General features: G+C 33.4%; 1 long non-coding RNA gene and 1 pseudogene across 6 annotated transcripts; one reads left to right on the top strand and one right to left on the bottom strand.

Annotated features, from left to right (window-relative positions):
• Positions 1 to 1,133: 1,133 nt before the first annotated feature.
• On the top strand, positions 1,134 to 10,191 carry LOC131636645 (uncharacterized). Of its 6 annotated transcripts, none has more exons than XR_009294132.1 (6): positions 1,134 to 1,442; positions 2,772 to 3,091; positions 3,406 to 3,524; positions 3,629 to 7,609; positions 7,707 to 7,880; positions 9,997 to 10,191. It is a non-coding gene; the product is annotated as an uncharacterized LOC131636645 (long non-coding RNA). The 6 variants fall into 6 exon arrangements; XR_009294131.1 differs by lacking the exon at positions 9,997 to 10,191 and adding an exon at positions 9,248 to 9,376; XR_009294129.1 differs by lacking the exon at positions 9,997 to 10,191 and having other exon boundaries at positions 3,629 to 3,749; positions 3,848 to 7,609; positions 7,707 to 7,839.
• LOC131636644 (glutamate receptor 2.9-like) lies at positions 7,509 to 10,927 on the bottom strand (annotated as a pseudogene).
• Positions 10,928 to 14,660: the final 3,733 nt, after the last annotated feature.

Below are 14,660 nucleotides of genomic sequence, written 5' to 3'. Positions count from 1 at the left end.
CAAAAATATCCCTGCTTCGGAGATGCATTTCTGAAGTTTTTTTTTCAAAATTTTTCCAGAATTCGGAAATGCATCTCCGAAAAAACCAAAAAATAAAATTGTCAGAGAATTTTTCGGATAGGCATATCCGAATTAATCAAAATCCCAAAAAAATAAAAATTTTAGGATATTGATTAATGCAGATATCATAAAATTGATATTTGATAAGTTATGAATAGTAATAATGATAATTATACGGTTGATATTTCTTTTCTAATTCCAATTATAAATTAAAAAAAAACTCATAAAAATTTAATCATTTTTTGATAAATTTCATTTTAATAATTACTAAAATTATAACTAATACAATATAATTATAATTATATAAAAATAAATATATTAATAATTATTCAATAAAAATTTAAAATAAAAAAGATCAAGTAGAATTATTTACTACTTTATTATTATTTTAATATAAATTTAGAATTACATTAGTTTTTCAAATAATTTTTTTATGTATCATAAAAAAAATAAATAGTAAATAAGATATTAATTTAAATATTTATTAGGTTAATATTATTATATCTTGATTATAATGATATATATTTAATAATATATTTTAATTAATACAATTAATTATACTATTAATTGTATTAATTCACCTTGATTTTAATTTTTTTTTATAATTAATGAATTTTTTCGGATAAACATAAGACAAAAAATTGGAATATTTCGGATATGCATCTCCGAAGTCCAAAAAAAGTGATTTCGGAATGCATTTCTGAAAATACTTTTTTGTGTTTTCGGAAGTACACTTTCGAAATCAACTTTTTTTTTCAAAAAAAAGTAATTTCGGAGATACATTTTTAAAATATATGAGGATTTTGGTATTTTCACCGCGGGTATTAAGAAGATTGGGAGGTCCATAAAAAAATTCTCTTTCACTTTTCTAATCTTGAATAATAAACTGATTATCCTCTGCCCGTGCCCCCGTAATGGAAATCAGAGCCACCAACCCATTATTATCTAATTATCTTCTTATTTGATTCCTACGTAAAACTACTAGATCATCCATTTCTAGTTCTAGTTCGTGAACGGATCAGATTATAAATGCCACAAAAAAAAATCTCGAACAATTTTTGAATTACCAAACAATGTTCATCCAACAATGTTAACAAATATTGCATTTCAATTGTGAGACCTCTTATAACTAAATTACCTTCTTACATAAATGATCATTTCAGAAGTTTTCCGCATTCTTATTTTACAAGAAAATTATAAAACAGAACAATGAGAAGATATAAAATTACAGTATTTAAATCTCAAGACTCATCATTCAATGACAAGTTTTCAGCATTTGCACTCATCACGTGCTAATCTTGTTCTCACTGCCGCTCACTCTCCGATCGCGGATCCTTCAGAACCTCCGCGAATACGGCGACACACTCAACGCCATGCCTTAGGTCAGTTCCCCAATCTTGGAGTATTCAATCACATTAAGAAAAACACATTTTGACATGATTTAGTTGTTGATTGTATTGGATTATGATCGTTTTCTAGATAAATTTTTTTGTGATAGTTTATCCCCTTTCTCATTTCTTGGAGTACTCAATCACATAAAGCTAAACACATTTTGACATGATTTAATTGATTTTGATTTTAAGTCTTTTTCTTGATAATTTTGTTGTTATATTCAATCTAAACAAGTGTTGTGCTATTCAATTAGGAAAATCAGAAATTCTTAAACTGAATGTATAAACCTAATGGTATGGATGAGGAAATTTTTGCATTTTGTGAACTTGATGACTTCATGATTACAAAAGGTATTGTGTAGTGAATCCAATCCAAGTTTTTTTTTTTGGTAGGTTTTTAATATAATAAACAACTTTATTTCCTAATGAAATTTGGTTAGGATCAGAAGCTCTGCAGCATCGACACCTCTGAAAAAAATGTGTGTTTCTGTTAGTGTCGGTGTTCGAAACCGACACCGACACTTGTGATTACGTCTAATTTCTTTATTTTTTCTAATTATTACTGGTGTCGACGTGTCAGTGTCAGTTTCGTATTTCCGATGTTCGTGCTTCATAGACTATAAGTTGCTTGGTACAACCGAATGATATTGCTAGACTCTAGTTAAGAGGGAAGCCATGCAGTTTCTTGATGATTTTTACACATCAATATGGCTTCTTTTGTTGGAATTCGAATTTAATAAGTAGTCTAATACTATACAACAAATTAACAAGTTATAAGATTTGACACAGTATGCTACAATTTAAAAGAAATGGCATAAAGATTTAATTAAAAGACAGAATTAATGTTTCAAAAATTAGTACTATTAGTTAATGAAACAATATTAATTATGCCATTATAGGAATTTGGATTATTTCCACACATATATTCAAAAGAAATAAAATACAAAAATTGTAAAATGTAGTGCAGTGTATTCCAATGAGTCTGCGAAGAATCGGTTACAAGCTCAAAAAGGAAAAAATAGACAACAAATAGGTACGAGCAAAAGGAAAGAACAATTTTATTGAATGCTGTGAATATGAATGAATCTACTATTTTTCAATACTTAACCAAACTCTCCTCTAATTTACCAACTACCTTAACTATTTCTTATTGCTTCAATTCTCCTTTATTCTTCATTCTAACAGTCTAAGATGTGTTTTTAGAGTGTCTGATATGACAATTATTTTGAGGTCTATATGGTTCCATGGTTCCTATGTCATTGTCATGTGTTGTTATATGTACTTCTTTTGGTTGAGAAACCATTTCCTGTGAATGCTCAGGGGTATCAGTGACGCTCGCATCACCTGATCTCGAATAAGAGTCAGTTACATCATGTACCTTGTTTGAAGCATCAAGATTTTTGTTATGAATCAGCCTTGCAAATGTAATAACTGCTTTCAACACCCTTTGATCATTTGGTATTCCGTTGCCTTCTAGTGGAACGTCTTCATGTGTCTCCCTGGATATTAGACACCTGATGGCTGATATTAGCACACAAATAGTGGAAGTGGCACCAGAGATGACATATAGAACCCACAAGCTTCCAAGATTCAAACTATCCGTATCATTGGAGGACGTCACGTTGGAGCAATTCTGTGAGGTAATTAACCACTGTTCTTCCAATCTCTTCAATTCTGCGTTTTCTGAGAGATGTAATATAGCTTTAGAAAAATCTCTGGTTAGAGGAGAGCCTTTCTGGAACATCTGCATCAAATTATATGATTTTAGTTTTATATATCCGAAATTGCAATACTAAAACTCATAAGTAGTTTAGTCTAACTTTTGAAAATTCCCAATTATTCAAATTCACACGATCAAAAGAATCTAACAAAATAGTTTAGTTTTGTAAAGGGTGAAGAATGAGTTAAATTGTATCATCACTTACAAAGCCCAATCCTCCAAATCTATTTCTAGGGGTGAAGCTGGTGTATCTCTTGCAGTATTCACTGATGAATACTTTTTCATATGGGAGCTCAAGAAAAGCAGCTGCTATGCTGTTGTTAGCAAAGGCTTCATCATACTTGTATTCATTGGTAATGTTTATGATGTTCTCTGGCTTGAACTTTTCAACTTTCTCTAGGAATGTCCTAACAAATGAGTCGCCGTCACAACCAACTTTCTTGTTGTTGTTCTTCAGCCACTGAATGTCCGTGACATTTGGTCGCAACTGCTTAACTGTGAGCATTGAAGAAAGACTAGCTGTGTAGCATGAGGTCAGAATTAATACAAGAAAAAGCCACGAGATCATCACCAATCGAGTTAAGTTGCTGTGCATTTTTTCCCCTGCAAGATGAAAACTAAGACATTACTTGACTTAATTAGGTCACCGTTTTAAATTAGGTGCTTTCTTGAACAGGTTTATCTGTTTTTTCATAATGACGAGGAAGTTTAAGATTGATACTCACTATGAGCAAAGAACAGAGAGGAGAAAGTAAACCAAAAAGCTGTGCTGAGCTGGAGCTTCAAGTTTCCATGAAACTCGGGGTTGGGTTCTCTCTCGAGATACCAAACAACTAACATTGTGTAAATCAAGATTGCACCTGTAACCAGCCACAATTCCCAGGTAAATGGTTTCATAAACATCCATGCTGAATCTCCAGACTTCATTGGAACTATCATTGACAATCCTGATTCTGCATATGGCACTGTAAAATCCACATACTTCAGTCTTTCCTCTATTATGGTCATGTCTCCAATAACAGCATCAAAAGTCTTCCATCATTGTTTAACCACACATAAACAAAAAATCCTAATCAATAAATCACAAACATATTGAATCTCAAATTTCATAGTAATTATGTTGCATTTATTTAGTGCATATTATTAGTTATTCCTAATCGCTAACTATAAGTATCTTTCTCATATTTGATAGGGAGGTCATTGATAATCATAGAAACCAAAATAAAACATTTGATTTCAAAGAAAAATAGATTTAATACCTTGTTATAGACGAGTGGAACCAAATCGTTATATGTTCCATTGATAGCATGATATTCATATGGAAGATCGTACCCCAGCAGTTTTTGTACTTGCTCAAAAATGTCAATGCAAAATCCACTATATTTATTATCTTTTCCATTCTGACCATATTCAACCTTGACAAACTTGTAAAACGAGGTTCTGCTTCTGACTGCAATTTTCAGTGGATTTTGTTTGGTAGGCATCTTCCACCCCTTTGGATCACGGTCCAAATTCCCCGGCCAGCGTACACCCCTGAAACATTCTGTATTTCCAGCAACCTTATTTCCACCCTGTCCAGTATGGGGGATTGTAGTGAAACCATGTTGCTCGGTCCAAAAGCATAATTCCTTGTAACTCTTCCCAGCAACATTTACAATTCTTAAGACAAGATTCTTCTGCATGAGTTGTCCAGCTTCAAGTTGAATATGGCCACTCAAACCAACAAAATTGCTAGACTGTATTTCTCTTAGTAAACTCTTTGGGCTGCTATTGTTTCTACTGGTCATCCTGGTGATTGCTTGAGTTACAATATTAATGCTATCATATGCTTGTAGAGCATAAAATCCTGGGTATCGGTTATCTTCCTCTGGATTCTTTAACCAAAAAGTTCTCCTGAACTGAAACTCAAAGTTTTGATAATCCTTGCTTCTCTCTGAGTAGTAGGTTTTAATTCCTAAAGCTCCTTCCATATAGGAAATAGCAGATTTATTGATAGAGTCCATCAAATTTGTTATGCTCTCTGGGATTATCCAAACTGATTCTTTATCCACCAGTCCAACTTTTGAAGCTTCTTTGAACAAATGGATTGTCATTTCTAATGATGATTGCAGCACTATGAACACCCGAGATTGTGTTTGTTTTAACTTAATCATCTCTTCACTAACTAGCTCTCCTGGATCATGTATAGAAGAAATTGGGGGAAGGACTAAGCTGTGTTCAATAATTGAATCCACATCCTGAAGGGCCTCAGCTAGCAGGGCTAGCATCCCATAATCCCCCCCGTATCCGTCATCTTCGTAGATTACTACTACTCTTTTCCAGCTATAAGCTTCCACTATGTCTGCAATGCATTTTATATATGCTGTACCATTGTTTGCTAGTCTCACCAGAAAAGGCCATCGAGTTTTCATCAATGGTGGTGTTATGGTAGGTGCTGCAAAAGATATGATAGGAACTTGAGCTTTCCTTCCTATTTCAGCTACTATACCTGCTTCTGGCCATGTGTGCATCCCTATAATCACTTGCACCTTTTGCACCTTAATCATCTCTTCAGCTGCAATTAAAGATCTCACATTCTTCGTCATACACATTTAAGAAAGCTTAATGTTTTTTCTCAAAAAATACTAGATCTACTTACCAAGTGTGATGGCCCCGAGGGTATCCTTGGTGGAGTTCTGAAAATAGAGAGCCAGCTTGTAGTCCTTTGAAATGTTGTTGTATTTCTGGGCTGCCATGTCCATGGCTACTTCTTGTTCTTTCCCTATACGAGAATTAACATCAATGATCACCCCAATGGATATAACTTTGTTATCTGAATTCATCGTCTCATTTTGGAAACCATAAATGAAAACAAAAGGAGTGAGTAAGAAAAAGAATAGCCAAATTCTTGCTAGTGTTTGGGGAATAGTTGAAAGGCAATGCATTTTGCTACAATATCTTTTGCTCACATAATCTACTAGCCTTTGTTGGAAACTGTGTATGGACTAGCCTTTGCTCACATGATTACATAGAGAAATTAATATTACTTGATGCCAAGGATTTTGGGAGTTATTTTGGTAGTTACTTGGAAGTTTAATGTTTGACTTTGTCAATTCTGATGATGTTGACTCCATACTTGGCTTACAAGTTGCTGAGTTACTAGAAGGAAGGCTAGTCATAAACACCTCATAAGGGAGGGAAAGTAATTGTTAGGATCACCAATTTGTTAGATGGGATAATTCTTGGATTTAGAGATGGTGAAAACTTAGAAAGAGTGTTCTAGAGTTTAGACACTGTTCTTAATATTATTCACTAAAAATAGAGTACAACTGTAACAAATTATGTCAATAGATGTGATAGAAGTTGTCAATGTTGAATGTGACTCATAGTTATTGATAAGCGGAAAGGATCTATTGAGGGAAGCAAGAGAAACATGTCCTTAGGCTTGGTCTAATTATTTCTTGTGAGAGTGATTGGGGTGTGGGGTTGGAATTCCTCTGCGGTACAGTTTAGCGGTAATGTCATAATTTGTATCATAAAATAAAAATCAGAAAATAACGTCTCTAAACCAACTAGAGATATGTTGATTAAGTCAAAATAGTAATCTTAATTGCATTTAAAGATAAGTTGAAAGATTGTAAAAAAATGGATGCTTCTTGGAAACACAGATTCTTGTTGGATTAGCTTTGAGCACTATATTGGCCAGCTATGAGAAGTGGACCAAAATCTAATGACATTTAGGCTTTGATATGTGGCCACAAAATTTGGGACAATAGTTCATAATTAATGACTTTAGAAGCTGAATAGGAAATTTGAGTATGAAAATTTGTAACTATATACATTCCATAGCGGAACTGGTCATATAATTCAACTTGCATACTCAATATTGAAATATGTGAACATGATTGTCCTGCAAATATCAGCCTTATATTTATCATCTTTTTGTACCTTTGTGAAATGTCATATTTTACTTACATAAAAATAAAGATGTATACATCAAAATAGATGGCGGAGAATGAAGACAAATGTAGAGTGATATGTAATCCCTTGTGCAAGAAATTTAAAAAGTCTCTTGACCATACATTGTAATAGTTGAATTTTGCAAGTGCACCATTGGGCTTATTTGTAGGAAGAACTTTATTTTTCTCTATATTGGATGGGTGAAGAACTGATGTTATTATAGGATTTTCAAAAGGAAATTGATGAAATGAATCACATTAGATAATAACTTTGAAATACAAATATATGTATTAAAGTTACTATAGGTTTTTCAAGAGTGCTACTACTACATTTATTAAAATTAAACAAATATGATATGAGTTATAGTCAATGCATGTAAGTTTGTGAATTATATCATTTCTATGGCATGGCAGCTGACCGGGAGCGAGGCAGATCGCTCCGTTCATCAGAAATGCTTATACTCTCCAATTTTGGCGAATTTCGACGACGTACACCAAAGGTTGCAGATTTATTTAAACTCATGAGTTTCTCAATGTTTAAACTTGTACCAACTCTAATTGCTCTCTGAGAATCATTATTGTTATTATCATCATCAGATTCGGAGATTACACTTCCTTGAGGATGCTGATCAGCTTCTTCATAGTGGTTATCTTTATGTAAACACTTCTTCAACAAAGCTACTAGTAAGCAGATGGTGGAAGTGGCAGCACATATGACATAGAGTCCCCAAAATTTGTCAAAAGTCAGACTCTCAGTTTCTTCTGAAGATGGTGAGTTGTTTGAACATTTATTGGAAGGTGTTAACCATCTATCTTCCAAAGCTTTTAATTTTCCATTTTCTGCTAGTGTTAAAATTGCTTCAGAAAAGTCTTTTGCCAATGGAGCATCTTTTTGAAATACCTGCAAAAATCATAGAGTATGAAAAAGAAAGTGAACCTTTTGTAAAAGAAAACAGGCCAAAGAAAAAGCCGTAGGCACTTACAAATCCCATTCCTCCAAATTTATAGGCTGCTGTAGTTGCAGTGTAATCTTTGCAGTTTTTATTCATGAAAACCTTCTCATATGGGCTCTCAACAAAGAGAGCAGATATATTTTTGCTCTTGAATTTATCTAAAATCTCATCTTCATCCTCAACATCTACAACTTGGTGCCTAGGGAAATTGTAGACATTGACCAAGTAGTCCTTTACAAAGCTACTGGTGTTAAAACAACCAACTGATAGATTTTTCTGTTTAAGCCAGTCAATGTCTCTATCTGACCTCAATTTTTGGACGGTAAGCAATGATGAAAGATTTGCAGTGTAGCTTGAGGTTAGAACAAACACAAGAAATAACCATACTCCAACTACTACTCTTGCTGTGTTGCTGTTTATTTTCTCCCCTAATATACATCAGAATCAAATATCATGAGAAGGATTTTCCAAATGAAGAAGCAATACTTATTAAAGAAAATGAGGAAGTTTTGAAATTTTGTAATGCTCTATACTTACTCTGAGCAAAAAACAGAGAAGAAAAAGCAAACCACAGAGTGGTGCTGATTTGGGTTTTCAATGGTCCACCAAATTCAGGATTCAAGTGATGTTCCAAGAACCAAATGGTAATCATTGTGTAGATGAGGATACCGATAGTTGCAATCCACATTACTAAGCTAAATGGTTTCATAAACAACCATGCCGAATCATCTGTTTCTGCGGGAAGTATGAGTGATAAGCCCGATTCAGTATATGGTTGAGTGAATGATACATTCCTTGCCCGGCTGGCAAGTATTGTTACATCTCCTACAATAGCATCATAGGTCTGCAATAGTATTAGCTTCCTTCTTCCATTTTATTTGGGAAAAAATGAAATATTTTATTTTTCTTTAGTGCATGTTTGGATTCAAGGTGACACTCGATTTGTTTAAGCTTCTAAATGTAGGTTTAGAAAAAATATTATGCTGCATGCTTTGATTATGTCAAACTTAGGGTCACTCCTAACATGCACTTGGTTTTGAGAAAACATGATATTTGATCTACATGCTATGTAATGTTATGCCAATTATGTGTGAATTGAAAGAGACAAATGAAATTTTGAAACAAAAAAAATACAAGTTGACAAGAACATAATGTTGAGTTTACCTCATCTTGTACTTTAAGCAGAATATCATCAAAAGATTCGGTGAAAGGGGTAAAATTATAGGGAAGATCAGAATACGGGTAACGCAGAATTTCTCGGACCTCTTGAAAAAGTTCAATGCAAAAACCGGTAGCATTTTGATTTTGAGAGACTTTTACAAAGGTATCATAAGCAGGATTCATAGGAATTGCAACTTGTAAAGGGTTTGTATCATTTGGTATTTTCCATTTCTTAGGTACACAGTCATTTAAGCTTTCTTCTTTAGTACCATCACTTGTTTTCTCTCTAAGAGATCTAGCAAACTTCAACTTTGGTGTCCAAAAGTCCAATTCAATATCTTTCTCATCATTACCAACCACTTTTATGACTCTTAACATTGGAGTGTAGCATAGTTGTCTTTCTTTGAATCTTATATCACCAATTAAGCCATTGAAATTGGAAGATAACATTTTCTCCAGTAAAATTTTTGAGCTATTAGAATTAGTACTCATTTTCTCCAAAGCCTTTGTGACAATTGTGATGCTATCATAAGCTAGCAAAACATTTGATTTTGGTTTGAACTCAACTTTTTCTGTATTCTCAGCTTGAAATTTTTCCTGCAAATGAGTATAAGCACTAGAGCTTGTAGAATAGTTCGTTTTGATTCCCAAAACACTTTCCATAGATGATAAAACAGATTTATCTACATAGTCCAACATCTCGTAATCTCCTCATTGATTATCCAAGATGATTCTTTCTCCAATAATCCAATTTTCTTAGCTTCTCTAAACAGATGGTTCACCATAGGCAACGACGCTTGAAGTACAACAAAAACACGAGATTTTAAGGGCAACAGCTTCAGCAATTCATCGAGAACAGACCCTTTTGGATCAGATAAAGAAGTGAATGGTGGAAGAACTAATAGATACTCAATCTGCAAGTTAAACTTTTCGGAAGCCTCAGATAAGAGACTTAACATTCCAGAATCGCTGCTATAAGGGTTGTCTTCATATATAACTATAACTTTCTGAGAGTTGAAAGCATGGATCATATCAGCTATGAAGTTCATTTGTGCAGAAAGATTTTGTGACATTTGAATCAAGAAAGGCCAACGAAGTTGCACTAATGATGACGGGACTAATGGTGGAGCAGAAAATGAAATTATTGGTACTTGAAACTTTGCTCCAAGGTCAGCAACAAGAGCTGCTTCTTGCCATGTTTCCATGCCAACAATCACTTTAACTTTCTCTTTAGTTATTAATTCTTCAGCTGAAAACCAATAAGAAGCAAGATATTATCTATAATTTTCTGTTTGGATACACAACTTAATAAGTGCTTAATATATAAGCGCTTAAATATCAGTTGTTTTTATAGTAGAAAATATTTAAAAAAGTACTCACCAGCGGAAGCTGCTTGTAAAGGGTTTCTACCGGAATCACGAAAGAAAAGGACTATATTTTGATTGTTGGAATAGTGATTGAAACTTTGAGCTGCAATTTGCATGGCTGTTCTCTGTTGTTTACCTGTTTCAGAAGTAACATCAAGGATCACACCAATACTTGTTGTATTGTGAGAACTATCGGCATGACTTTGGATTAGGAAAAGTGAGATTATTAGAGAAAGGCAAAGCAAAAGATTTGGAAGTGAATTCAATGTTTGAGCATAGAAAATCATGTTGAAGGTTCAACTATAGTAGAGATAATGATACTAAGAATTAAAGATCAAAGATAGTTATAATAGGCATGATAAAATGAAAGTGTAGGAGATGGATATTCACATTTTTATACATGTATCATGTATGGTGTAGGGAAAGGTCAATGGTCATAGTCATAATTATAAAGTTGAATAGTCCTAAGGGTTGAAATGGAATGTTGATGATACTTATATTATGTTTAACAATTCCTGTGACAGAAAAACATTACATGTAGAATTGATTTTCTATGAGAATGATTCTTCTGCCCTTTACATTATGAACATTCCAGTTAACTATATTGACTTTATTATCCTCAAGTCTCAACACGTGACAACAAGGATAACATAAAAACCATAGAAGTTGTTTAAATTATGTACGCTTTCATCATTAATGTTTGGTTCATAATAAAGTGTCATATCACTATTGTTATAAAAAAAAAAGTTTCATATCACTATTATTATAAGACCATTTTCAACGGTATTCTTTTATATAACCTATTTTAGATTTTATAGACTGCTATTAAGCAATCTCTACAATACTAAGTTGTCATTTTGACTTGGTAAAACACTCTTATATAAATCTCTATTCATGTCAAATTTTATTTATATTAGTCTTTCCAAGTTTTCAGTGACTACATTGATACTAATAGGTTTTTATATTGATATCAAATTAAATATCTAAATTGGTAAATATAGATTATGATTATTTTTGTTGGAACAAAATTAATTTCTACCATATTGTTTGGGTTTTGATGATAATAAAATATTTAAAGAATAATTGGATATATTAATGGTTGTTCAAGTGTGTAGGAACATTGATCAAAATTCTGATCCCAAGTCAGTTCAGATAATGCATTGAACATTCAAAGAGAATCCTTAAGATGTAGATTTTGAAGATCAGACTCTGAAGAATCAACTTCTTGAGAAGTCAACTTCTGAAGAACAAAGTCTGAAGAAAGTCAACCTTTCAAGGAGTAGAATCTCTGAAGATCCAGACTCTGAGGAAGTCAACTTCTGAAGATTAAGTCAACCTCTAAAAACTTAGAGTCTGAATGATCAAAAGCTAAAATTCATCTTCTGAAGACTCAGAACCTGAAGCAAGTCAAAACTCAAGATCAAGAAACTCTAATAGGTCACTATCAGACTTTGAAGACATTTTGTCTTCTTCTAATTGTCTTCTTCTAATCACGTGAAGACTTAACAAAAATATGCAAAAGCCAGAAGGATTGCAATTGATAATTCCTCTTATAGCAAAGGATGTTCAAATGGCCTCTCAACGACATTAACCATACCAGAAAGCTTTCCAACGTCTCTGATGATTCTTCTCTCAAAGACTCCTTGTGCATGAAGTTTTCTCCAACGTCTCTTTTCTGTTCCTCTATAAAAAGAGCTGGAAACTTGAAGAAGATACACAACATTGCGTCTTGACAAACAAGGAGTTGTTACTCTATCATAACTATTGCACAATCTTAAACTTAGAACTTCTTATCAATTGTATATTTTTAGAAGTTCTTGAGTCTTAGAGTCTTTCTGTGTTGTATTTTGTGTACACCTCTTATTGTATATCAAGTGTAATATCTTAATCTGTAAGATAGGTTGTTAGAAGTCTTTTTCTTATTGCTTAAGCATATAAAATCTCTTGCTTGTGTGCTTAAGCATTTGTAATAAGATTTGATTATAGCGAAAATCTCTTGGAAATGCAAGGGGATTGGACTACTCTTGAAAATCTCTTGGAAAGTCTCTTGAAAATCCATAGTGAAAATCTCTTGGAAAGTCTCTTGAAAATCTATTGAAAATCCATAATGAAAATCTCTTGGATATATAGTTTGTGTTCTTCTTTTTTACCTCAGAACCTTTTATCCACTGCTACCATCAGGCTCTTACTCAGATTCTAATATTATGTTCAAAATCTGATAAGAGCTTTTAAAGAGTAAAAGAAGAAGAAAGTTAACACAATTCAACCCACGATTCTTGTGTTTTTCTTACCTTCAGTTGGTATCAGAGCATGGTCTATCGTTTAACACTTAACAGTGGTACATAAAAGATCCTGAGAAAAACATGTTTAGTGTTGAACCTGAATCAGATGTGAACTCTGGTTATTCTAATGTAAACCATGATTAAAGTGCTTCTTAGAAGAATAACTATATTGGTATACCTCCAACCTTCAGTGGAGATTCTACTCAGTTTGAATGGTGGAAGAACAAGATGTACACTTACGTCATAAGTCTTAATGACGAGTTATGACATATTTTTGAAGATGGCATTGACATTGAAGTAAATAGAGTGGGTATGGTGACTGACAGAAAGAGTCTCACATCTGCTCAGAGAAAAGATATATAGAAAATATCATATAGTTAGAGGAATTATGGTAGATGCTTTAGCTCACGCTAAGTACATCAGAATCATTGACAAATCTATTACTCAAACCATTTTCAAATCTTCGTGTTACCTATGAAGGATATCAACAAATTTCTTAGTACATAAGTGGAAAAATTGTTTAATTGCTTTATCTGTGTTACCTATGAAGGAAATCAACAAATCTCTTAGTACATAAGTGGGAAAACTGTTCAATTGCTTTGTCTGTCACCTACCATATGTCACAAATCTGAAACGTCTCCTGACACGTGGTTTTTGACTGTTGGGTAAAAACTTTCAGATAATGATGAGGTGTCTTGATTATTGTGCTTCCCGCCTCCTTAGTCATTAAGTTTTGTTTGAATCAAAAAATTATTTTTCACTCAAAACATTCTTTCAATCAATGTCCACACACTTATCTCACTTCACATCTCACACTTTCCTTCTAAAGCCTCTCCGAAAAACAACCTTCTTTTTAAATACCCCTTTTTAGAAACTCTAAAATTTCATTAATGGCATCGTCGTCTCAACAAGCAGCTATAGATATTGAATATGGAAAAGGTTATCATATCAAACCCAAAACTATGGAAATCACAGAAGATGAACTCAAGCTGACTTTGGAGCAGATCATGGATTTTGATTAATTTGAAGTCAATGGGTTTCCTTTGAGAGAGTTCTTTGTGTTTCAAGGGTGGATGAACTTTTTTGACATGTAGAGTGGTCCTACTTATTCTTACTTGGTTAAGAATTTATGGGTTAGGGAAGAGGTGTTTGATAAACTTAATGCTAATACAGAGGTCAGAGGTTTGATTGCTCGTGATGTTTCTAACAAAGGAAAGTCAAGAGCTGATATGGGTTTGAAGGAGTTCAAGGAAGTTGAGATTAGGTCTGCAGTAATGGGAGTTCAAGTAACCATTACTTAGAGTCACATTGCTCAACTTATTGGTGTAAGAAATGAAGGGAGGTTCACTCTGAACTCTAAGGATGGAAGCAAGGAAGCTGAAAGGATCAAGTCTACTCTTTTCAAAGTACTCGGTGACTTTGAAAAAGTGAAGAACATGTATGGTGCTTACAGGCTTTTGTTCAAAATCTTAATTGGGAGCTTGATCCCTAGAGAAGAAAGCACCGATCAAATCTCTTGGGATCATAAGTTTTTAATTTTTGGCATGTAAGGAAAAAGTGAATGTGACTGTTTATATCTTCCATCATTTGTGTAAAGCTGTCAAGGAGACTCAAAAGAATAAGCAGAAGAATGCACCTTATGCAAGATTTCTCTCTGAACTCTTTCATCATAACAAACTAATTGAATCTCGGAAGGCTCATAATGCTACTCAAGACTTGGGAGCAACTTATGGAAATATATTGTCTGGTGCAAGTCTAGGCTACATAAAAATTATGAACAAAAAAGAT

The sequence above is a fragment of the Vicia villosa genome, unplaced genomic scaffold (genome assembly GCF_029867415.1).
Source record: "Vicia villosa cultivar HV-30 ecotype Madison, WI unplaced genomic scaffold, Vvil1.0 ctg.001800F_1_1, whole genome shotgun sequence".
NCBI lineage: Eukaryota > Viridiplantae > Streptophyta > Magnoliopsida > Fabales > Fabaceae > Vicia > Vicia villosa.
The sequence above is the reverse complement of the archived record's forward strand: the minus strand, read 5'-3'. Positions and strand labels throughout refer to the sequence as shown.